General features: G+C 43.8%; 1 protein-coding gene across 1 annotated transcript in view; it reads right to left on the bottom strand.

The window, feature by feature from the left end:
* ZIC3 (Zic family member 3) overlaps positions 1-13,388 on the bottom strand; it is a 222,996-nt gene that overhangs the window by 55,757 nt on the left and 153,851 nt on the right. Inside the window, exon 17 of the mRNA XM_083796726.1 lies at positions 7,752-7,857. The gene's annotated coding sequence lies outside the window, so the exon portion shown is untranslated. The remainder of the gene's footprint in view (positions 1-7,751; positions 7,858-13,388) is intronic.

Genomic DNA, 13,388 nt, shown 5'->3' with positions numbered 1-13,388 from the left:
AGTCATGCTACAGAGGAGAAATTTTTTGTTGGTGTCCCTATTCCCTGCACACAAGAGGGGAGGCAAATGGCAGCTGTCACCAAAGACTATGCATCTTGCTCACTTCCCTTGCTGTCAGAGTAATGGAGACATACGACTTTAAAAATAACAATGAAAAGAAAACTGATGCAGCATACACTGTTCCCTGGAAAACAATAACTTGCATCATCTGGCTATTAAATGCAAGCTCCATAAGATAGATAAGCTTAATGTCAGAGCTTTAGAAAATGACTTTTTCCTCCAATGCAGTTGCAAGAAAGCACAAACAGAGACAGGATTTCTGCTAATAGCGACAGGATCAGTTTGTTGTGTCCTTCATTTCTAGTTATGACGTTAAGATCAACTTTTGAAGTTTCCTGCTTTAAAAAGAAGTAGCCACCCAGACCAGAGTTCTGTTACCTTCCCTAACAACAGCTAACGGCTGAGACTGGTGGGCCTGTGGGAACTTCACACGCTTCTCGGCGATGACATTTAGGGATGCACAAAGCAAACACCAGGAGCACTTTGGTAAACAGAGCTGATTTGTTACATCAAGCCAATGCAGCTAAGCCAGATGAAGGCTACGCTTCAGAAGATGGCATCATCTACCATCCCTTGGGTGTTCATTGTCCCAATCCAATTTAACTCATCCATTCGATTTGTAAATAGACAAAGCCTGCAGAATTTGTAAATTAGGAGCACTTGCCCAGCGAAAGTAAAAGCCCTCACTTTGTATAAAAAACAGCTTAAAAGCATACAATCAAAACATAAAGCAACAGGGAGGACTACCGAAAATAGACATTACTGAGAGGCAAGCTGCTTAGAAAGTTAGAATTCTGCAACTTTTCATAGACAAAAAGTCACTCATCACATCATTAAAGTCTAGTGAGTAAGAAGGCAACATCAAAAATGCCAGAGCACTTACATGATCATGATACATTATTCTTTGAAGACAGCTTTTGATGCTTTTCTAAACAGAATAATTTTTCCGCATAGTATTTGATGTTGATGTGCAAAACACAACCATGACATTAAGAGAACAGTCTCAGCATTAAGAAGAATTCCCCCAGTCTGTGACCTCCTGATATTCTCTAGGTAATTCATGAACACAGAAGAAAACAGATAATTCAGCCCCCTGCCCCCCCTTTCTTTAACCACATACATTCAAGCCTCTATTCTCCCTTCCCAGTAGGGCAGACGTTTGTTTCCTTATACTGCTTTTATTCAAGGATGGTCTGCTTGTTACAGCACTACCCTATGAAGGGGAGACATTAATACAGTTGCCCACTTTGCAGATTTCCTGTGTGATCTTAGACAAGTCCTGGAGCCTCTCTGGTTTTGCAGGCAAAGCTGAATGGTTCTGAGTGGTTATTATTGGTTTTGCGAGCATTTATTTTGCCAAATGTGGTCTGCAGGAGCTTGCCAACGCGTCTGCTGGCTGTACCCCCTGGGGAAGTGCTGTGTGTGGCACATTCTGATTTGAATGGCGAGGAATGTTTTTTTTTCAGTCACAGGATGGACTTTGCAAGGTAGCCTGCGTTCTTCCAGGGCCTCCAAATTTACTTTGAAGAGGCAGGAATCACATCTAGGTCTCCCAAGCCTGAAAGCACAGCATTAAGCACAGGAAAGGGATGCTCAGAGGCAGAACCGCAGGATTGCTCACAGCCATTCTGCTCAGCATCCCCAGCAGACTTCTTTCTTGCAAACCGGTGTCAGCCCACGCGTCCCACCCAGCAAGCACCCTCCCTTGTGAACCCCCAGCCTGCTGCTACTACAGACAGCCTCTTTCCCATTTGTTAGCTCCTTCTTCACTTTTATCCTTCATTCGTTTTATTTTAACTGTGCCACTCCTCTGCAATACGTGCCACCTCCTCCCAGAGGCCTCCCATGAAAGGACCCAGACTGCACCTTTTCCAGCCCAGGTCCTGAGCACTAGGTCTCCAAATTCAGGCTCCTCTCCAGGGACCGGGGCACCCGTTTCCAGCTGAGTACCAACATCTCCAGCCCAGACCCAATTCCCAGGTCTTGCCCCATGCACAAGCAAGTGCTCCATCTACCCAGGAGGGATGCCAGCCAGAAAAGCTTCTAGAGGAGCAGGCTGGGGTCCTTGTTGGATGGCTTTCTGTACCTCTCTGGCCTCTGCGTGGGGCAACATGCTGGAGACTTAAACAGTGAACTCATACTATACACAAAATGACTCAACAGCTGAAGTTAACCCCGCCCCGTGCTATTAGTGCAGTAGGTAAAACATCGTCACCACGCCATGATTTATGGTGAGGACAGTGCTGCATTTGTGTCCTTCAGCATCGCAGCAACGTTTTAAGACCCAACCTCACAGAAACTTCATTGGAGTAGCTTTTTCCAAAGGGCAATTTAAAACTGAATCTGGAGCGTCAGGCCTGGGATCTTTTCATGGATTTCTGCAAAAGAAAACCTGTGTGCTCTTCTGGGGGCACTAATCCTTCAGGAAGTAACAGAGTTACCTGGCTTCACGTGCTGGCCACATTGCATACTAAGCGAAAGCAAGGAGTAAAGCCCCTGTTGGCTGCTTAACTGGAGTTAGAGCTCTGTTTTGTGTTTAATCATTCTGTTAAAAGGCAGAGGCGCTAAGCACTGTGACAGGCCTCCTCTAGTGAATCTTCCCTCTGAACACTGTTTCCTCCAGCCCTCCGGCGAGGTCACCCCATGCCTGGAGGCTGTGGCTTATTAGGGCGAAGCCTCCTTCCTGCACAGCAGGGGCTGATCGGGTGCACTGCGAGCACAGCCATGTGGCTCCCAGTGTCTTTGTCAGTGGAGGAGACGGTTGTGGGAGGTAACACTGCAACTATCGTAGCAGAAACGCTCACACGTAGAGGATTTTAGCATCACCGTTTTTTAAAAATAATAAATAAAAGCACACACACACTTTCCTCTTTCTAGGATTTACGGCAATGACAAAAAATATCATGGTTACATGTATAAAAAAATAAGACAAGGCCAAAAACACAGTTCTTTGTTATCTTATTTGAATTTCATTTTGGTCACCTGGAGCTGGTTCAGAAATTGATTGGTTTGTGTTTTTAGGCTTATTTAGATGACAGCAGAAAAGCAACAGACTTCATTAGAAGCCTACGGTAAAGCCACATTTGTTCTGCTTTTGAAGTTAAAGTTTTCACGTCCATTTTTAGAATAAAGTTTCCAAAAATTACCTTCCCCTAAAAAAAAAAGTATTGATTTTTATTTCCCTTTGTATCAATCATTGCCTTGCTATATTGCTGGGATCAAACTCTGGTATTTTAGTTTTATTATAAGCCAGTGGTCTGAAATCTGGAGAAAGGCTCTCCTTACACAAAGGGCCCTGCTGCCTTTGCTCAGAGGTATGGCTGCTACCTGCCCGGCCACACATGGCATAGCCACCGCCACCAGTGATCAGGAACTGATTTTCCTGGCCATGAGACTCTCCTGAAGATTTTGCCAGATCATATTATTCTGTCAGGGAGTTATTTAGAGAAACACCAGCATATGAAAATAAGCCTACTCTTTCCAGATCTACATAACATCCTAGAACATTATGTTACAGGCCAGTGACCTTGTGATGACTGAAACGCCAAGTGCCCCTCACAGGACCTGGTAAATGGTAGCTTGGATTTATTCTGTGCTCACTAGGCTAAAGATACAACCTCACTATACACACAGCAATAAACTCATATCAGCGTCCATAATACGGACATCCCTCTTGCAGTTTAGCAGTCTTCTACCAAAGACCACTTAAGATGCTAAAACTTGATCTTGGGGTAGGAGTATGTAGAGCATTCAGAAAGAAAGGAGCAGAATTAAACCATCCATTTTCCCTTTTGAAAGAACTCTTGAGGCTCCCTGCAAGATCTCCTGCTATTTAAAGCATTCTTGATAGACCAGAAGAGCAGTGAGCAGCAAGGCAGCAACTTGTGCAGATGACACTGGGGTTCAGATTAGTCCAGATCTCCACTCATCTTTATGGGGTTTGGTCCACTGGAATAACCCTTGCTATCAACAATTACAGCTGCTTCTCTGTTACTGCCTGTGAAGCCCATTTTGGTGAGCTACGTGGAAGCTTGTGCCCACCCTTCCCCCAACATGGGAGCAGAGCCAGCCACAGCAGGGCTGACTGCATGTCACATAAAAGCAGGGAGCAGAACTTCAAACACTTGGATTTTAGGACTTAATACTTGAAAAGTGGTGAATTAAGCCTCTCCAGTTCTGTTCTAAAAAAAATAAAACAAGAACTACAGATTGCTCTTAGAAGGTTTCCTGTACTCTATACAGTCTTCTTATAAAACCCTGATGACATTCACACAGATGTATTTCTCTGCCTTAAGCTCCTTAATACATCAGTTAAGAGGAAAAAATACACACTAGTAAAATACATTCATACATTAAATATGATGAAATACAAAGCACATATGAGATAGCTGTGAAATATTTATTTTCTTGTAAATACTTTCTCCATTAGGATTCTGGCTTGATACTTTGTATAAGATGCAGTTTCGCCTGCAAGGTACAGCCAGTGGAAAATGGCAAACAATTTTTCTCTCAGTTAAGAGGATGACAATGATGCCCAATACATCAATGAAATTTCAGTCTGTGTTAGCATCACTGATGGAACAGGAAATTGGATTCCACTGTCTAATCTATTGTTAATGATTTCACTTCATAAATACACTTAGTCTTCATTATAACTTCTTGTTGTTGGAAATAGTTAAAGATTTGGGGCAAATATTCTTGGAAGAATCAATTATCAGCAAGGCATGTCCTAGTATTTTGATTTATGGATTTTTCACCAGCAAGAGACCTTGAACCCAGGTTTGGCTAGAAGGTATAGAATGAGCGCCATTGCTTCAACCTCATGGTAGAAAACAAGGCATGCTTTCATAGGCTGAAACCACATCTACAAGAAGGGCCCAGTGTACTGCAATTTCATAGAGCAGGAACTCCGGATTAGTTCCATTAGTTTCACATGGTGTGAGGAAGGAATGCACCACCATCTCCTAACAGTGGTGTGCTACTGAGCAAATCCCTCACACCAGGAACCTGTGCCAGCAGTACAGGAGTGACAGCACGACACCATAGCATAGATGCAGCTAGACGCAGGATATTAATCTTCCCTGGTATTCTTCCCTTGTTCCATCCTGAAGGCCTCTGTTCCCGTTCTTCATCTCAAATGTTTAGGCTGTTGAAGTTTGTTACAGCAATAAGTTCTGCAAATGTGCTTAGAGTTACACTTTGGACATATGTTAAATAGGAGGGTGTCTGAGCAGTGAGTCAGGACCTTGCCACACTTCCCACCAAACATCACACCATATTTCTCCCTACTGTACTGTCTTAACAGTCTGTCATCCTTTCACAGCCATGAAGTCCCAGCTCCTCTAAATCACATAGGCAAGGTCTTTATATGGCCAACATCTCCCTGAAGAGTGAATCACCTGGAACACGAGCCTGAGAGAAATATAAGACTCAAGTTCTCTGCGTGGGAAGATGGGAGAAAAGCAGCACCAAAGACACAGACATTTTGGTAACTAGTAAGTTCAGTACCAGGTGAAAAATAAGACAGCCCAGAAAAAGGGTTTATAAACAAATATTGACCTTAAAAAATTACAGCTTCACTCTGGTCAGAGCAAAGAAGTTTGAAAGCCTCTGGGGTTTGCACTGGCTCCAGCCAAGAATAAGGCTCTATGCTAGAAGGAAAGAGTAAGTAATATATAATGCAGTATTTTCAAGCACAAAATAAAGTTTCATGTTTCCTACTAAGCTCCACAGGGGAGTTTTAGTATTATGCATTACTTGAATTTTTGAATGATTCAAGTAAATACATCACAAATAGCAAAGGAAATGTGTTTCAATAACACAGGTGTCCACATGAATATATGCATGAATCCTGGCACATATTTTTATTTTGCTAAGAATTGAAAAGTTGCCCTCTGGCATTTCTCATTGCTGTTTGCTGTAAATCTCAGATAGGAATGCAAACAGGAAAGGACACAAAACTCATTGGTAATCCTGAAGAAACACTGCATCACCCCAAAAGGCTCAGATTACTCAAAGCTGCCTGATGTATCCATATGGCAATAATTAAAACAGCAGCTGGACACCCTGTAATACTGGAGTGCCATTCAAACTGGACATCCCAGGCAGGGACAACCTACACAAAGAGTTATCCAACCAAAGCCACTACATTCGTTAAATTTAATCCCCATATTCTCCCCATCACAACATCCCTCCCTGCCTTAGTCTCTCTTCTTGTCCCTGTCATCCCACCCATCTCTCGCTTTCTCAGTCACTCTCAACACAACAGCCTGTGAGCTGCAAAGTCTGCGGGTCAGGGCTGTATATGTTCATTTTTGTCTTCTGCACTAGTTGCTCCCTGCATTAAGGGTTTTTTGCTCTAGATGGGTCTTTGATTTGCTTCTTTAAACAATCCTTGTATTGCGTTTGCATATATTAAACAGAACATATAACACAGAGTGGGGGAAATGGATGCTATTTTTAAAAACAACTTAATGGCTAGACTATTCATTTGATGATTCAGAAAGAAGCAGCAAGTTTTGCCCAAAGAATATCAAATGCTCTGATCATAAGACAGCATCTGGATTTCCCATGGAAATATTGATCTGATGGGAACGTCAGTGGCCAAGAGACAACGCTGTAAACACAGCTTTACTTTCAGTCCAATGTCAGCTCTGTGGAGCAGTGGAATCCTGGATAACAAACCATTTGCCAGAAACCCACTCTCCATCCACCAGAAGGATAATAATCCTTTGCCTTGGTGGCATTCAGTCTTGTTTGGCAATTTGCTATTCAGCCTAACATTTGCAGTAATATCAGTGGCCTAAGAAGAAGCACATTTGTTTGAGCAACGGTCATGACATTTTCCCCTTTTACTGAAATAGAGTCTAGTAGCCTGCTTTAATTCGTGAGCAAATGAAAGTGATGCTCATGCTACCTGTATTCCAGCCTTGCAAGCTGTTCATTTAGGTGGCATTTCCACCGGTCCAAACATGGATCAAAGAGTAGAAAATATAATAAGCACTTACTCAACAACACCTTCTACATCCTTCCTGAACTGTAATAGCAATGTAACGCAAATGACATGAAAGGAAATGAGACAAGGAAATTTGAAGTTTTTAAAGACAGATACTATTTTCACTGCAAACCACAGACTTTTAGCCACAAACAGTCATGAAATTCCCTATTCCTTAAGGTATCAGACCAGAGCTAAAGGTCTCTTAAGATATACATGTAAACTAGCCTTGTTGCCTGTACTTTACCTTCCTATCTCCTTCCCAGCTATTAGCTCCTCAGGCAGCGATATTTGCTCAGATTAGTTTTTCAAACAACAACGAGCAAACATGCTCAGTCCCCTTCTCAGCTGGGCAGCTACAGTTCCCAGGTCACAGCTACCTCCATACCCTGCAGCAGGGAGTTGTGCTTATAATGAAGAAAGTCTTTTACTACAAAGATACACCAAAGTAAACACTCAGAGATTAAAAAAAATAAAGAGTCACACAAGCTTCTGTTTCTGCTTGCCTTCTACAAGGCTGCTATTGCTCTGTTCTTTCTGCAAAGTTGATGCTTTCCTCAGAGCACTGCATCTCTTTAAGACAGAAACAGTAGCATTTATAGCTCTTGCTTACTCTATGTAACCCCCTTCCACCTAGCTGTTCATGGAACAGGCATACCGCTAGTCCGGCTTCCCATAAATGTCAGGGTTCTGTTACCTCTTCAAGCTGACCCCCAGATCGAATCCATCCACTGAGCTCCCAGCAGCATCTGCAGATAGCAACACAGGCAAATAGTAGACAACAACACTCACTGCTCCTAAGCCTTAAAAAAACAAAAAGCTACCTCAGGTTATATATATATGCCTCTTCCTTTTGCCCGTTTCAGCCTAAACAAGCTCATTAGCTTAATCGGCAGCCGCTGTAAACCCAGCCCATTTTAACTGAAAGTGATCAGAAGCAGCAGCACATGTGGCGTGTGAGGAAGAGAGAGCAACTACGGAGGGATGGCTGTGAGCAGCAAGGGGCTAGAAGAGGCTGAGTTAAGCAGGTCTAAAGCGAAAAGCTTGCAGAAACAGGCAAAGCAGAGAGACCTCCATAAAGCATAAGCATTGTGAGACAGAACTGCTACCAGACATTGCCTTGGACTGGCAGCAGCAAAATCACAGAAGTGTCGTGCCTGATCAGAAAAACAGAAAACTGCCTTTTTTTTTTTTTTATGCGTAAACTTTTTTCCCTATGCAATAGCATCTCTGCATCAAGCAGGGAATTTGTGTGGCCACCTCTCTAGCACATGCAGCACTGGTACCAGTTGCTCTGTTAATCCCAGCACAGGCAGGGGAACCTGCGTGGCCACGGAGAGTGCCTGTGGGAAGGGAGCCTGGAGATGTTATCAAGCAGCAAAGATCTACACAAACAATTTAGCACTAGTTCAAACATCTCATTAATTTAATTTATATGGAAAAGCTGTCAGCTTTAATTTTAGTTAAATACTGAACCACAGGTGAACCTTGTGCCTGTGAAAACTGCAAAGAGAAAAGCTCCACATTTTGTCAATCGACAATGCCATGGCCTTATTAACCCTTGCCAGAAAGGCAGTAGAAAGCCAGCACAATAACTTCCTGGGAAGCCCAGGACTTTTCTAGGCAGTACCACATCTGAAAGCTAAGTGTTTGCAGCAGAAACATAGCAGCTGTGTTTCCGTGATATCATGGACTGCTAACAGACCCAAAAGCAAAGCAGCCGCAGCTGAAAGATGAAAGCTGCTCTCCTTGCGCTGGCTGGAGGAGCAGCTCTCTGCTGCATACAGCATTTGCACTTTTTCCAGGTTCTCCTTCATGCCTAAGATCTGTTAGCGTGTAACTAGGGCACAGGTGTGATAATAGGAGCTTTGACACCAACTGCTCTGCCCTGTTAAATTCCTTGCCTCTGTATATATTTTTGATGGGCTTGGAGTGAAGGCTGCCTTTTTTATTTTTCTGCTTGTTTAATGAGAGCGCTGAGCATTGTCCAGCTAGAACTTCCCAGTTCTCCCAAAGACAGAGAGCACAAGCACTAACTGAAAAGCCAACTACTGCTATGAGTAGGTGAGATGGACCCTCAAGCACTTCTCCCTCCAACCAGCTCTTGCCAAAATTTCCAGCATGCCGGCCATATCCCTCACTTCAGATTTAGTTTCCTCAGGTCACCCACTGAAAAATGTGATGCCAAAACTGAACCTGACTGGGAAGGACTAGAAATAAACATGCCATAAAAGCACTTCCCCAGGGCAAAGCTCCTTTCCCCAGTCTGGGAAGCAGGTGAGCACCCTCTAGGATTATACTGGGAAGGATGCTGCATGCTGCCTCCTGCCTGGGCAGGCTGCTGGTGCCAGGGTGCTGCAGGTGTGTGAATTCCTGTGGCTGCTCCCACTCCCTGGTTCATTTTGGGTAAACGAGCTGGAACACAACTCCATCTGCCACCTGCTGTTCCGGTGCAAGATGTCCACGCACCAGCAATGCACCAAAAACACGACTCCAAGACATCATGGAGGCATCACCTTTTCTTTGGGTTCATGTAAGTCTCAACTTTGAAAGCAAGGAATAAATCCAGTTCTTCAGAAGCACCTGTTATACCCTGATGGCTCTGGTCAGAAGCTCCCCCCAGCCTCATGCAAGTGAGAAACGAGCACCAGCAGAGGGGAAAGAGCACGGTGCACCCTCCCCGCCTGTCTCATGTTTCTCCCCTGCTAGGGTCCTGCCGACTCATATGTTGAGTATTGGATGCAATATTCCTCCTAGAGCAGTGCATAAAAATCTCTCTCTCTATTTCAGCTGTACATGTTTTTCACATCCTCCTTACTCAGTGCTTTGTTTTAAGAGTGCATCCTCCACAGTAATTTCATAGGTTTCTATTCCTAGCTTCAGGAGAGGGAAGGGAGAATCTAATAATATTGATGAATAACCAAGCTGCTGCTAAGAAGTCTGCCTTTTCTTTTATTTAAAAAATACCTGCTAGGAGAAGTAAAAAAGATGTGTCATTGTGGACTGTAACAAATGGGGTAACTGATAAATCAGGGGCCATGCTCCCAGGCATATTGTCAACATCAGAGAAAGAAAACATAGGACCATAAATTCAAAGCACATGGACAGTCTAGAAAAGAGATCACTTCATAACAGCTGACACCCTGAAAGGTGAATTCTGTTAAAAAGCACATTTGGGTTTATTTTCCTTTGAAGAAACACCCACCCGTTTCCTGCTGTTGTCTTAACTTGTTGAGATCCATTCACCAAAGTCTACCTGATTAAACAGTGCTGGTAAGATGAGGATTGCAATGACTTTGGGGCTGGTTGGCATGTGTCTTTCCATGTGGTTCATTCTTGTGGCACAGCCTTCCCCTTGAAGTCCAACCCTTGCCCAAACTGCACAGCAATAAGCCAACTTGTGTGCAGACCCAGGGTAATCACCACAATTGGTTTGCAGAAAATCACTCTGAAACTACAGGGGACATGACAAAATGGCAGTAGAAGGAAAAAGCTGCTCAAAGAGATGTCATCAGAGCTCATGTGGAGAAAAAAAAAAAGAGGAAAAAATATTATTAAATTGTAACAGATACCTTTGGGGTAACTGTACAGCTGCTTCTTTATTATCTCCAGGAGCATCATTCATCGCTTAGCAGCAGGGATACAAAGGTAACGAAACAAGTCACTGGGGTTTTGACAAAATACATTGATCAAGTCGTAGGTGCAGGGAGCTCAGAGATGTGCAGCAGTGGGGCCCTGTGCTCCATCTGCCCACCCTGAGCCCCAGAGCCCTGGGAGGCTCCCCAGCACATCGTGCTAGCGCTGCAGCTTTTTTGCCCCAGCTCTTTCCCTAAAGGTATTGTCTCATGTTTGGGATGACCAATAATAATAACCCCCAGTTATAATAACTGTATTAATATTATATAATAATAACTCCCAGTGAATTTAGACTGGCACAAGGCAGCTGATGCAAGAACTAACAGACTGGTTTCTCATACATGCACATGCCTGGAGACATGATTAATGAGGAAAATTAACAAATTGGAGACTCCAAATTAAAAAAAAAAAAAAAGGTTCTTGTATTTCTAATAAATAATCCTCCCCGCTGCTAAATGAAAGGAAACTCACCATCCGCAAACCACCCCCTTGATATCTGGGACTGTCGCATTCTGGCATAACCGGCAGGATGGTGTACATGTGTTCAGCAGATGGGCATTTACTGCCCTGGGCTATGGGAGCTCTTTAGGCCCTCGCAGCTGATGCTGCTGGACCAGAAGCACTGCTTTCACACTGTTGTCTAGCCAGGCAAGAATCCCCAGTGCTGCTTTTCGCTGCTTTCACATTTATTTTAAGCTCTTCACAAAACCGCAAGAAACTTACTGAATTAGACAGGGAGAAGCTTTGCTAAGTTGGAGAAAATATTAAGGCAGGGAAAAAAAAAAAAAAAAAAAGGATGAACATTGGTAATAAAGTTGGAAAAAAGACTGAGAAAAACCCAGGTGTGCTAATAAACCCATGGCTTCCCGAAGAAGAGCTGACAGAGCCATCTACCGCTCACCGGGCTCTGCAGCACTGCAGCCACATCTGCGTGGAGCCCGGGTCCAGCACAGCCCACTCTGGTCCCAGCTGCCAGCAAAGGAAAATGCGGAAGCATCTTCCCGATGGAGTTTGTTGTTATAACTATTACTTTGTAACATCAAGGGAAATAAGAAAAAATATTCTGTGGCATAAAGGAAAGAACAAGAGGCCCATAAATAATACATAAAAACAAGAGACTGATATTTCTTGTATCTGTTTAAAATAACTTTAGCATGGGTATAAAATACCACAAATATCAAAGCCTCAGTACAGCCTGTATATGACAAGTCACAGACTAGTCAGAATACACTTTCTGAGCTCTGAATCATGGCCACTTATCTATTCACTTTTATTGGGGGGGAGGGGGGATTAATAGCATCTCTCAGCAGAAAGTTATTTCTAGTCTTCTACTTTGCAAAGGGAACTGTCATTTCATTATTTTGGTGGGTGTAATGGCACATGCTGTACCAACCATATGCAATCAGAGAATTAAATGCTGGCTCAGATCTGAAGACATAATGAGATACACACATTTTTTTAATGAGAAAAATGATTGAAAATAAAACCCAGTACAGTGCTAAACACAGATGTCTCCAGCATTATGAAACTTTCTGGAAATGAAGATTCTAAGTTGCCATTGTTTCGAGTGCTTAAGACTCAACTGAAAATTGCCATCTTTACCTTTTTTTTTTTCCAAAAAAAAGGTTTGTACAAGGTGCATGGTGCACATTCAACAGTCCAACTCATTGCCAGTCATGAACTGGTGAGGCAGACATGATAAAATCTTCCTGTGACATTGGGGACTTGTGATATAGGTGGGTTTGGTTTGTTTCTTTTCTTTTTTTATTATTTATTTATTTATTTATTTATTGTCTACCAGGCAAAGAGCAATCTGGGACCCTAAGGAGATTAAAGTCCTTTCTTATCAAGGGGGGGCTTACAGATGCAGAGATGGTATCCTCGAGTGCTCCTGACTGGCTACATGAATCCAAATTTATTTAGAGACCTCCTTCAGACACAGCCTGACTTCCATGCAAACCTGTTCTTGGACGTGTTCCCTGGCTGATGAGGGAGGATGCAATGGGAGTCAGCAGGCAGAAGCCTTGCTGCCAGCTTTCACCCTGCCTCTGCCCTTCCCTGCCTCAGCATCCCCACCTGGAAAATGGGCACAGCTCCAGTGGTCCTACATCACTGGGTGGAAAGCTCTACGGAAGTGGTGAGTGCTAGATACAGTCTCTACAGGTGATTTCAGTTAAGCGAATGGGTCATTCAGACCATCTTCTAACAGGCATATAACTTCTTCATCCCCTCCTCTCCCCTTTCAAATACTGTCCTGTGTGCTCTTCTGTCGGTGTGACAGCCCCTCTGCAATCTGTGGAAAATTCCTGCCCATAGATCACCTTGGCGGATTCTACCTTGCACTGCCATCAAGGTTACCCCATCCTGGAAGCTCACTTTATGTCTGATTGCCGAAACGGGAAAAGAGAAGCAGAGAATCAAGGAGGAAGAGCAAAACCCAGCAGGCACTTACCGCACTTAGGGGCGGGCGGGGGCTTCGTGGCTGTGCCAGCAGCACAAGCTCATAAAGCCCAAGGGCAGAACATGCTGTTCTCTCCAGTGCCCGCAGCACACGCAGGGATTGATCCGTTTGTGTAACATGGAGCCCAGCAGCAGCCACTCCAGCCCAGGCGCACGTCACCAACAGCAGCTGGTACAAACAGCTTCCTTCCAAATCCATTGCTCTAAGAGCATCTGGAGACCGATGCCAGCTACAAAG

The sequence above is a fragment of the Anser anser genome, assembly GCF_964211835.1.
Source record: "Anser anser genome assembly, chromosome: 13".
Taxonomy (NCBI): Eukaryota; Metazoa; Chordata; class Aves; order Anseriformes; family Anatidae; genus Anser; species Anser anser.
This window is presented reverse-complemented; position numbering and strand designations above follow the sequence as displayed.